A 12261-nucleotide genomic window follows, 5' to 3' on the forward strand; every position below is an offset into this window, starting at 1 on the left:
ATTGCTTGGACTGTAGCGTATATCTATAAGCTATTCCTATTCTAGTGGGTCTTCATTACGTGAATGGTTAAAGGGATAAATGAATACAACCAAAAATAAGATAATAGTGTATCGTAATGACAGAACAATTATTGTGGTCAAAAAGGTCCTAGTAGTAAACAAGTGGTATACTAGTATCGATCAGAGCCAAGTGCAGATCTATAGGTGACATCAAACTTAATTGCTGAGCTCTGCGATGACGGCATTCTGGTGGTGGCAACAGCATTCGTTTATTGGCGTGCTGTCTGGCTGACCCCGGGTGCCGATGCATGCTGTCTGACTGTGCCACTATCTCCTTGCGACGACCTCCCCCTGCTTCCAACTCGTCTCCTCCTCCTCCTCTTTGTCTCCCCATCTGAACTTTCCCCCTCTTCTTCTTCTCTTCTAGAGGGCACCCACGTGACATCAACGGACGCATCATCATCAACCGCTTCACTTGTATCTGACATATCAACAAAGGAAGCAGCAGCGAGTACAACATCACCATCATCATCACACCGTACGTCCATGTATGTAATGCTGCCTGACTGAGACATATCACTGTTATCTACATCCTCTGTCAATGATGGTTGCGCATCACTCATTTCTTCCAACTGATGTGTCAATAACTCCTCTGACAGATCAAGTGAAGCGGCTGTGGTGCTAGTGCTGGTGGTGGCGGCAGGAGGGCGAGTGGCACTGGTCACTTGAGAGGTGCCCGAAGCTAAGCTGGAGGTGGATGGTGCGTCAAGGTTAGGAGAGGAAGCTGTAGAAGATTGGGTGTACTGTGTTAGCCATTAGTGATGTTGCAAACTTAAAAATTTTGGTTTGCGAACGGCGGACTCGAACTTCCGGTATTGTTCGCGAACCGGCGAACCGGTCGAACCGCCATTGACTTCAATAGGCAGGCGAACTTTAAAACCTACAAGGACTCTTTCTGGCCACAATAGTGATGGAAAAGTTGTTTCAAGGGGACTAACACCGGGACTGTGGCATGCTGGAGGGGGATCCGTGTCAAAACTCCCATGGAAAATTACATAGTTGATGCAGAGTCTGCTTTTAACCCATAAAGGGCCTAAATCACCTAACATTCCCAAATTGTTTGCAATAACGTGCTTTAAAATATCAGTTATGATGTCGTATCGATCAGGTAGTGTAAGGGTTACGGCCGCTTCACAGTGACAGAGCAAACTCCAAGTGTAACGCAACGCAAACAACAGCAAACAGTCCATTTGCACAACCACGGGATAGATAGATTTGATAGATAGATACATAGATTACATAGCTCAATCGATGCAATATACATATGATCTATACAAATTACATAGATCAATAGATGCAATATACATTTGATAGACACGAATTACATCGATTAATAGATGCAATATCCATTTGATAGATACGAATGTTATCGATCCAAAGATGCAATATACATTTGATAGATACGAATTACATCAACCAAAATATGTAATATACATTCTATAGATACGAATTACATCGATCAATAGATGCAATATACATTTGATAGATACGTTTGATAGTTAGATCGATTTGATAGATAAATAGATAGATTTGAAATATATATAATTTCCCTGACAGAGTATAACAATAAGACATGCGGTCTGGGACCCGTGGTGTGTTAAGTAGTACTATTCTTAGCAGTTTACTACAACCTGTTACTCCCCCTATCGGGGAAGGTCTATATGGCCTGGAACCGGGAGATGGAAGAAGATGATTGGTCTGTCCTCCTACTTCAAATTTGTCAAAAACACAAGTGGCTGTCTCAAAACAGTCCGGACACAAGATAGATAGATAGGATAGATATACATAGATTGATAGTTAGATAGAATCGATAGAAAATAAATAGATAGATTTGTTAGATATATAATTACCCTGACAAAGTATAATAATTAAACATGTGGTCTGGGACCCATGGTAACTAGGTTGTGTAAAGTAGTACTGTTCTTATTAGTTTAATATCTGTTACAACCCCTAATGGTGGGAGGTCTATATGGCCTGCATGATTACCATGACAAAGTATAACAACAAAACATCTGGTCTGTGACCCATGGTAACTAGGTTGTGTTAAATAGTACTATTCTTAGAACTGTAATCCCTGTTACTCCCCCTATCAAGGGAGGTCTATATGGCCTGCATGATTACCCTGACAAAGTATAATAACAAAACATGTGGTCATGGACCCATGGTAACTAGGTTGTGTTAAGTAGTACTATTCTTAGCACTTTAATCTCTGTAACTCCCCCTATCGGGGGAGGTCTATACGGCCTGCATGATTACCCTTACAAAATATAATAATAAGACATCTGCTCTGGGTCTGGGACCCATGGTAAGGTTGTGTTAAGTAGTACTGTTCTTAGCATTTTAATACCTGTTACTCACCCTATCGGGGAAGGTCTATATGGCCTGCATGATTACCCTAACAAAATATAATAATAAGACATATGCTCTGGGACCCATGGTAAGTTTGTGTTAAGTAGTACTGTTCTTAGCATTTTAATACCTGTTACTCACCCTATCGGGGGCGGTCTATATGGCCTTCATGATTACCCTAACAAAATATAATAATAAGACATATGCTCTGTGACCCATGGTAAGGTTGTGTTAAGTAGTACTGTTCTTAGCATTTTAATACCTGTTACTCACCCTATCGGGGGAGGTCTATATGGCCTGCATGATTACCCTTACAAAATATAACAAGACATGCGATCTGGGACCCATGGTAACAAGCTTGTGTTAAGTAGTACTGTTCTAAGCATTTTAATACCTGTTACTCACCCTATCGGGGGAGGTCTATATGGCCTGCATGATGACCCTAACAAAATATAATAATAAGACATATGCTCTGGGTCTGGGACCCATGGTAAGTTTGTGTTAAGTAGTACTGTTCTTAGCATTTTAATACCTGTTACTCACCCTATCGGGGGAGGTCTATATGGCCTGCATGATTACCCTTACAAAATATAATAATAAGACATCTGCTCTGGGTCTGGGACCCATGGTAAGGTTGTGTTAAGTAGTACTGTTCTTAGCATTTTAATACCTGTTACTCACCCTATCGGGGAAGGTCTATATGGCCTGCATGATTACCCTAACAAAATATAATAATAAGACATATGCTCTGGGACCCATGGTAAGTTTGTGTTAAGTAGTACTGTTCTTAGCATTTTAATACCTGTTACTCACCCTATCGGGGGCGGTCTATATGGCCTTCATGATTACCCTAACAAAATATAATAATAAGACATATGCTCTGTGACCCATGGTAAGGTTGTGTTAAGTAGTACTGTTCTTAGCATTTTAATACCTGTTACTCACCCTATCGGGGGAGGTCTATATGGCCTGCATGATTACCCTTACAAAATATAACAAGACATGCGATCTGGGACCCATGGTAACAAGCTTGTGTTAAGTAGTACTGTTCTAAGCATTTTAATACCTGTTACTCACCCTATCGGGGGAGGTCTATATGGCCTGCATGATGACCCTAACAAAATATAATAATAAGACATATGCTCTGGGTCTGGGACCCATGGTAAGTTTGTGTTAAGTAGTACTGTTCTTAGCATTTTAATACCTGTTACTCACCCTATCGGGGGAGGTCTATATGGCCTGCATGATTACCCTTACAAAATATAATAATAAGACATGCGGTCTGGGAACCATGGTAACTAGGTTGTGTTAAGTAGTACTGTTCTTATTAGTTTAATACCTGTTGCAACACCGAATGGTGGGAGGTCTATATGGTCTGCATGATTAGCCGCACCAAACCAAAAAAAAAGGCATGCGGTCTTGGACTAAGACCCATGGCTAACTCGGTTGTTTAAAGTAGTACTATGCTTAGCACTTTCATCCCTGTTACTTTCAGGCCTCTCGGGGGAGGTCTGCATGGCCATCATGATTATCCTAACAAAGTACAACAACAAAACATGCGGTCTGGGACCCATGGTAACTAGGTTGTGTTAAGTAGTACTGTTCTTATTAGTTTAATATCTGTTACAACCCCTAATGGTGGGAGGTTTATATGGCTTGCATGATTAGCCACACCAAACCAAAAAAAAGACATGCGGTCTTGGACTAAGACCCATGGCTAACTCGGTTGTTTAAAGTAGTACTATTCTTAGCACTTTCATCCCTGTTACTTCCAGGCCTCTCGGGGGTGGTCTACATGGCCATCATGTTTAGCCTAACATAGTACAATAAAAGCTTGGCTCTTGAAAGCCTGTTAATTGGTTTTATTTTTGTAGTACTGTTCTTATTAGTTTAATACCTGTTACAACACCGAATGGTGGGAGGTCTATATGGCCTGCATGATTAGCTGCACCAAACCAAAAAAAAAGGCATGCGGTCTTGGACTAAGACCCATGGCTAACTCGGTTGTTTAAAGTAGTACTATTCTTAGCACTTTCATCCCTGTTACTTCCAGGCCTCTCGGGGGAGGTCTACATGGCCATCATGATTATCCTAACAAAGTACAACAACAAAACATGCGTTCTGGGACCCATGGTAACTAGGTTGTGTTAAGTAGTACTGTTCTTATTAGTTTAATATCTGTTACAACCCCTAATGGTGGGAGGTCTATATGGCCTGCATGATTAGCCGCACCAAACCAAAAAAAAGACATGCGGTCTTGGACTAAGACCCATGGCTAACTCGGTTATTTAAAGTAGTACTATTCTTAGCACTTTCATCCCTGTTACTTCCAGGCCTCTTGGGGGTGGTCTACATGGCCATCATGTTTAGCCTAACATAGTACAATAAAACCTTGGCTCTTGAAAACCTGTTAATTGGCTGTATTTTGGTAGTACTGTTCTTATTAGTTTAATACCTGTTACAACACCGAATGGTGGGAGGTCTATATGGCCTGCATGATTAGCTGCACCAAACCAAAAAAAAAGGCATGCGGTCTTGGACTAAGACCCATGGCTAACTCGGCTGTTTAAAGTAGTACTATTCTTAGCACTTTCATTGCTGTTACTTCCAGGCCTCTCGGGGGAGGTCTACATGGCCATCATGATTATCCTAACAAAGTACAACAACAAAACATGCGGTCTGGGACCCATGGCTGGGACCCATGGTAACTAGGTTGTGTTACCATGGGTACTGGTACTGTTCTTATTAGTTTAATACCTGTTACAACCCCTAATGGTGGGAGGTCTATATGGCCTGCATGATTAGCTGCACCAAACCAAAAAAAAGACATGCTGTTTTGGACTAAGACCCATGGCTAACTCGGCTGTTTAAAGTAGTACTATTCATAGCACTTTCATCCCTGTTACTTCCAGGCCTCTCGGGGGTGGTCTACATGGCCATCATGTTTAGCCTAACATAGTACAATAAAACCTTGGCTCTTGAAAGCCTGTTAATTGGCTTTATTTTGGTAGTACTGTTCTTATTAGTTTAATACCTGTTACAAAACCGAATGGTGGGAGGTCTATATGGCCTTCATGATTAGCCGCACCAAACCAAAAATAAAAACATGCGGTCTTGGACGTTGACCCATGGCTAAATCGGTTGTGTAAAGTAGTACTATTCTTAGCACTTTCATCCCTGTTACTTCAAGGCCTCTCGGGGGTGGTCTACATGGCCATCATGATTAGCCTAACAAAGTACAACAATAAAACCTTGGCTCTTGAAAGCCTGTTAATTGGCTGTATTTTGGTAGTACTGTTCTTATTAGTTTAATACCTGTTACAACACCGAATGGTGGGAGGTCTATATGGCCTGTATGATTAGCCGCACCAAAACAAAAAAAAAGACATGCGGTCTTGGACTAAGACCCATGGCTAACTCGGTTGTGTAAAGTAGTACTATTCTTAGCACTTTCATCCCTGTTACTTCAAGGCCTCTCGGGGGTGGTCTACATGGCCATCATGATTAGCCTAACAAAGTACAACAATAAAACCTTGGCTCTTGAAAGCCCGTTAATTGGCTGTATTTTGGTAGTACTGTTCTTATTAGTTTAATACCTGTTACAACACCGAATGGTGGGAGGTCTATATGGCCTGCATGATTAGCTGCACCAAACCAAAAAAAAAGACATGCGGTCTTGGACTAAGACCCATGGCTAACTCGGTTGTGTAATAGTGAAAAAGGGTGTGTGTACAAGCGCTAAGGTAATCCCCAAGCTGTATCCAAACAGAGATCCTAACCAACCTCCAAAAAATAAGCACAAGTAGTAAGAAGTGAATACAGCGCCAACAAGAGGCCAAGGGATAAATATACTCACAGAGAGATAAAAGAAGATTATTTAATGAACCATGTTAAAAAGCATCAGTAATAAAAGACTATATATAAAAAATGTAAAAAGCACATATAAATAAAATTACAAATACAGGAATATCTTACAGAAGCGGCTCAAAGGGCCAAAGCTGATAATTACAATAAAAACAGAGGTAATAACAGGTGATCAGTGTGAGTGGTACACCAGAATAAGAGTGTTTACTAATAAAACAGAATTAGCCTAAGTACAACTGTAGCAAGTGCATCAAGCAAAAAACTAATAAACAATAATACAAACAATAGTGTTCAAAATTAGTGTTACAAAAATAGTGTTACAAAAAATAGAAAAATGCACTGCAGTGCAAAAAAAGGGGGGTAGCAAAATAATTGTATAGATACAATCAAATAGTGAGTGAGTGCAAATGGATATACAAATGCTAGCTACTTAATCCAGTGAGGTTAAGATATAATTAAATAAAATACACAATATGCAATAACATAAAAAATAAAATACACAATATGCAATAACATAAAAAATAAAATATAAAATATAATCCAAAAAAGTGTTCAAAAAGTTGATCAACAAATGTTAGTGAAGAACAAAAATAAGTCAATCAAAACTAAAAAATGGAAAAAATGGGTGATGAAAAGCAAGGTGAAAGTGAGGATATTGATTCCTTCCAATGTTAGTTACTTTAACAGATCCAAATTCCTGAGTGTGGTTGCTGAAGTAGCTGATTGGATCCTAGCACCTGTCAGCTGCTCCTATGGTATCCTAAAAAGTGTCCCTGTAAAAAAAGAAATTCACAACATAGTGTATCCAATATGAGAATGTAGTAAAGATTAAAGTAATGCTTACCAATATGTCAACGCGTTTCTGCCCTCAAAAAAGGGCCTTTCTCAAGACTAGAATATTGGTAATGGCAGCTGGCCTTATATACAGTTTAGAAGTAGCCTATATGATAGTTTAATTGATTAATTGTATTGTTTGGGCGCCAAATCCCTCCACTTCCTGTGTAACATCTAAAAGATTCCCCCATAAAGTGTAGCATCACTTCCTGTGTAACATCTAAAAGATTCCCCTCCACTTCCTGTGTAACATCTAAAAGATTCCCCCATAAAGTGTAGCATCACTTCCTGTGTAACATCTAAAAGATTCCCCTCCACTTCCTGTGTAACATCTAAAAGATTCCCCCATAAAGTGTAGCATCACTTCCTGTGTAACATCTAAAAGATTCCCCCATATGGCAAACCGGAAGTATATAAATTTTCCCGGATTAATTTTATACATATCTAAATATATAGGTCATTCAAAAGGCATGTATAAGGCCTTAGATTTATCCAGTTGTTTCTTTCTCAATTGCCGGTATCTTTGTTTTGGCTTACCAGTTTAAACCCACTCATTTAGAATTCTATAAACCCACTGTTTTAAAGCTTCTGGGTTATTACACAATTTAGCCTTTATAAAGACCTAAATTTATAGAAGGTCCGGTATCGTATATATCCAATCCAAAGTCTCATTATATAGGCATTGTAGCCCTCCACCCAAATATATAGAAATTCATCCATTTTTACTCATTAATTGCGTATCAATTTTTGTCTGCTTGAGGTTACCCTTCACCCTACCACATATTTGTTTACCATCTTCTGTTTGATCTTCTGATCACCATTAAAATCTAAGCTCCACAATACTATATAATTGTGGGTTAGAATGATTTAAAAGTAGGTTTTGCAGATTCAATCTTCAAAGCAATTAGTGTGGACATCTATACAGTTATCCTATTAACATAAGAAGAAGGCTTTTTCCTCTATTTTCCTCTATTGTTCTAGTTCTAAACTATTAAACAGCAAATGTAGACTGTTTCCTATTTATATACCCTTTTATATATATACCCTTAATTACATTCATGAGCATACACTTGAATGTTTCTTTCTCTGACATAGAAATTTATACACTGGACTTGTCCAGCTATCACTAGTTTCCTTATTCAATTACTATGATGGCGTTGTAATCTAATATATTTATGCGACCAGAATCAGGTACATATCCCTTTTATTTCTCGCTAAATATGAGATACCATGTCCTGGTTTTATCTATATCTTTATATACATATAACTAATTATACATATCAGATAGATGGACAACTAAGTCCAAATGGTTTCTATTGGGACTTTGTATTCTCTATGCTCAAATTTTGGAGCAAACGATATATATATATATATATATATATATATATATATGTATATATATATATATATATATATATATATATATATATATATATATATATATATATATATATATATATATATATATATATATATAAAAAATACATTCTAGGACTTTTTTAATAACTAAGCAGTTTGCCCTCTGTAAATAATTCATCACAGGTTAATTTCTTCCTCCTCTCACTATGATTCTGATCTTTTATAAAATAAATTAAAATAACTTTATTTCTTATAAATATGCGAGATCTTACCATCTGAGCATGGCTCAATGACATTGAAGGATCCATAAAAGTATATACAACTTCTCTTCTCTTTATGAAATGTCAAACATATCTCAAAATATTTTAACAATATGTTAACACATATTATAATATTTAAGATCACTTAATCCACTACCAGTGTATCTTAAACACACTTTGACAATATGTTAACACATATTATAATATTTGAGATCATTCAATCCATCTACTAGTATAATGATGGATATATAAAATATGGTTATAGAAAGAAAATATTATCTGACCCCTTTGGACTTAAAAGAAATAGATAACAAAACCGTTATTTCATTTCCAAAAATACTTGCCGTTATTGTTTTTATTGTTTCCTTTGTCCCACTGACATAAAATATGTGTTAGTTTTTTGTAAATGTCAATGTTTGTGATTACATAGCCTTTATCTATCGTTATAACGTTTGAGGGCCAATAGTGCCTTGACACTTATCCCCTTTATTGACACATTGGTGGGCATTGTTCTGACATCTTTATCCCCAGGGCTCTCTAAGGATTTAATATACTAGATTGGAGGCGTAACTGACAGCCGCATATATTAGCATTGTACAGCATGCTAATGTCTATGTAATATCGCCGGACCAGAAGTGACGTCAACGGTTACGTCACTACCGGGTAGCTCCGATATTGGGCTTGAAACTGGTAAGCCAAAACAAAGATACCGGCAATTGAGAAAGAAACAACTGGATAAATCTAAGGCCATATACATGCCTTTTGAATGACCTAAATATTTAGATATGCATAAAATTAATCCGGGAAAATGTATATACTTCCGGTTTGCCATATGGGGGAATCTTTTAGATGTTACACAGGAAGTGATGCTACACTTTATGGGGGAATCTTTTAGATGTTACACAGGAAGTGGAGGGGAATCTTTTAGATGTTACACAGGAAGTGATACTACACGTTATGGGGGAATCTTTTAGATGTTACACAGGAAGTGGAGGGGAATCTTTTAGATGTTACACAGGAAGTGATGCTACACTTTATGGGGGAATCTTTTAGATGTTACACAGGAAGTGGAGGGGAATCTTTTAGATGTTACACAGGAAGTGATGCTACACTTTATGGGGGAATCTTTTAGATGTTACACAGGAAGTGGAGGGATTTGGCGCCCAAACAATACAATTAATCAATTAAACTATCATATAGGCTACTTCTAAACTGTATATAAGGCCAGCTGCCATTACCAATATTCTAGTCTTGAGAAAGGCCCTTTTTTGAGGGCAGAAACGCATTGACATATTGGTAAGCATTACTTTAATCTTTACTACATTCTCATATTGGATACACTATGTTGTGAATTTCTTTTTTTACAGGGACACTTTTTAGGATACCATAGGAGCAGCTGACAGGTGCTAGGATCCAATCAGCTACTTCAGCAACCACACTCAGGAATTTGGATCTGTTAAAGTAACTAACATTGGAAGGAATCAATTTCCTCACTTTCACCTTGCTTTTCATCACCCATTTTTTTCCATTTTTTAGTTTTGATTGACTTATTTTTGTTCTTCACTAACATTTGTTGATCAACTTTTTGAACACTTTTTTGGATTATATTTTATATTTTATTTTTTATGTTATTGCATATTGTGTATTTTATTTTTTATGTTATTGCATATTGTGTATTTTATTTAATTATATCTTAACCTCACTGGATTAAGTAGCTAGCATTTTTATATCCATTTGCACTCACTCACTATTTGATTGTATCTATACAATTATTTTGCTACCCCCCTTTTTTTGCACTGCAGTGCATTTTTCTATTTTTTGGAACACTATTTTTGTAACACTAATTTTGAACACTATTGTTTGTATTATTGTTTATTAGTTTTTTGCTTGATGCACTTGCTACAGTTGTACTTAGGCTAATTCTGTTTTATTAGTATACACTCTTATTCTGGTGTACCACTCACACTGATCACCTGTTATTACCTCTGTTTTTATTGTAATTATCAGCTTTGGCCCTTTGAGCCGCTTCTGTAAGATATTCCTGTATTTGTAATTTTATTTATATGTGCTTTTTACATTTTTTATATATAGTCTTTTATTACTGATGCTTTTTAACATGGTTCATTAAATAATCTTCTTTTATCTCTCTGTGAGTATATTTATCCCTTGGCCTCTTGTTGGCGCTGTATTCACTTCTTACTACTTGTAACTCGGTTGTGTAAAGTAGTACTATTCTTAGCACTTTCATCCCTGTTACTTCAAGGCCTCTCGGGGGTGGTCTACATGGCCATCATGATTAGCCTAACAAAGTACAACAATAAAACCTTGGCTCTTGAAAGCCCGTTAATTGGCTGTATTTTGGTAGTACTGTTCTTATTAGTTTAATACCTGTTACAACACTGAATGGTGGGAGGTCTATATGGCCTGCATGATTAGCCGCACCAAACAAAAAAAAAAACATGTGGTCTTGGACTAAGACACATGGCTAACTCGGTTGTGTAAATTAGTACTATTCTTAGCACTTTCATCCCTGTTACTTCAAGGCCTCTCGAGGGTGGTCTACATGGCCATCATGATTACCCTCACCAAAATATAACAACAAGACGTGCGGTCAGGGAACCATGGTAAGGTTACTTCCTTTCGCAAAATTAAGTATACCAGTTGCAGGCAGAGGTTCTGACCCTGCATTATGGCTGCACCTCTCCCTAAAAGAGGCATCCGTTACAGAGTCTGTGGGCATGTATGCAAAGAGCTGGCCTGCCTAAAAGGAGCAGCAAGGCAGTACAGGTCGTTCTACTTCATCCATTTTATACGATGACCCACGACCCTCAACAGCCACAACAGAATGAAACACCACATATGCCATCTTTTTGAACAATAGAGTACAGGTATGGCATTGGTTTTAGGAACACGGAGATAATTTTTAGGAACCGTGAAATTGAACAAGAAACCATGCTTGGACACCCAGTATAGTAAAGGTCGTTCTCCTTCGGCCTTTTTATAAGAGGGTCCAGCACCCTCAACAGAAACAACAGCAGGAAAGAGGACATATGGCATCCTTTTGAACAATAGATTACAGGTAAGGCATTGATTTTAGAAACCTGGAGATAATTTGTTGGAACCGGGAAATTGAACCAAAAAAATGATTGGACACCCAGTACACTTCTTTCTACTTCAGCCTTTTTATAAGAGGCTCCAGGACCCTCATATGAAACAACAGCAGGAAAGAGGACATATGGCATTCTTTCAAACCATAGAGTACAGGTAAGGAATTGATTTTAGAAACCCGGAGATAATTTGTTGGAACAGGGAAATTGAACCAAAAAAATTATTGGACACCCAGTAAACTTCTTTCTACTTCAGCCTTTTTATAAGAGGGTCCAGGACCCTCAACAAAAACAACAGCAGGAAAGAGGACATATGGCATCCTTTAGAACAATAGAGTACAGGTAAGGCATTGATTTTAGAAACCCAGAGATAATTTGTTGGAACAGGGAAATTGAACCAAAAAAATGATTGGACACCCAGTAAACTT

The sequence above is a fragment of the Bombina bombina genome, chromosome 1 (genome assembly GCF_027579735.1).
Source record: "Bombina bombina isolate aBomBom1 chromosome 1, aBomBom1.pri, whole genome shotgun sequence".
Taxonomy (NCBI): Eukaryota; Metazoa; Chordata; class Amphibia; order Anura; family Bombinatoridae; genus Bombina; species Bombina bombina.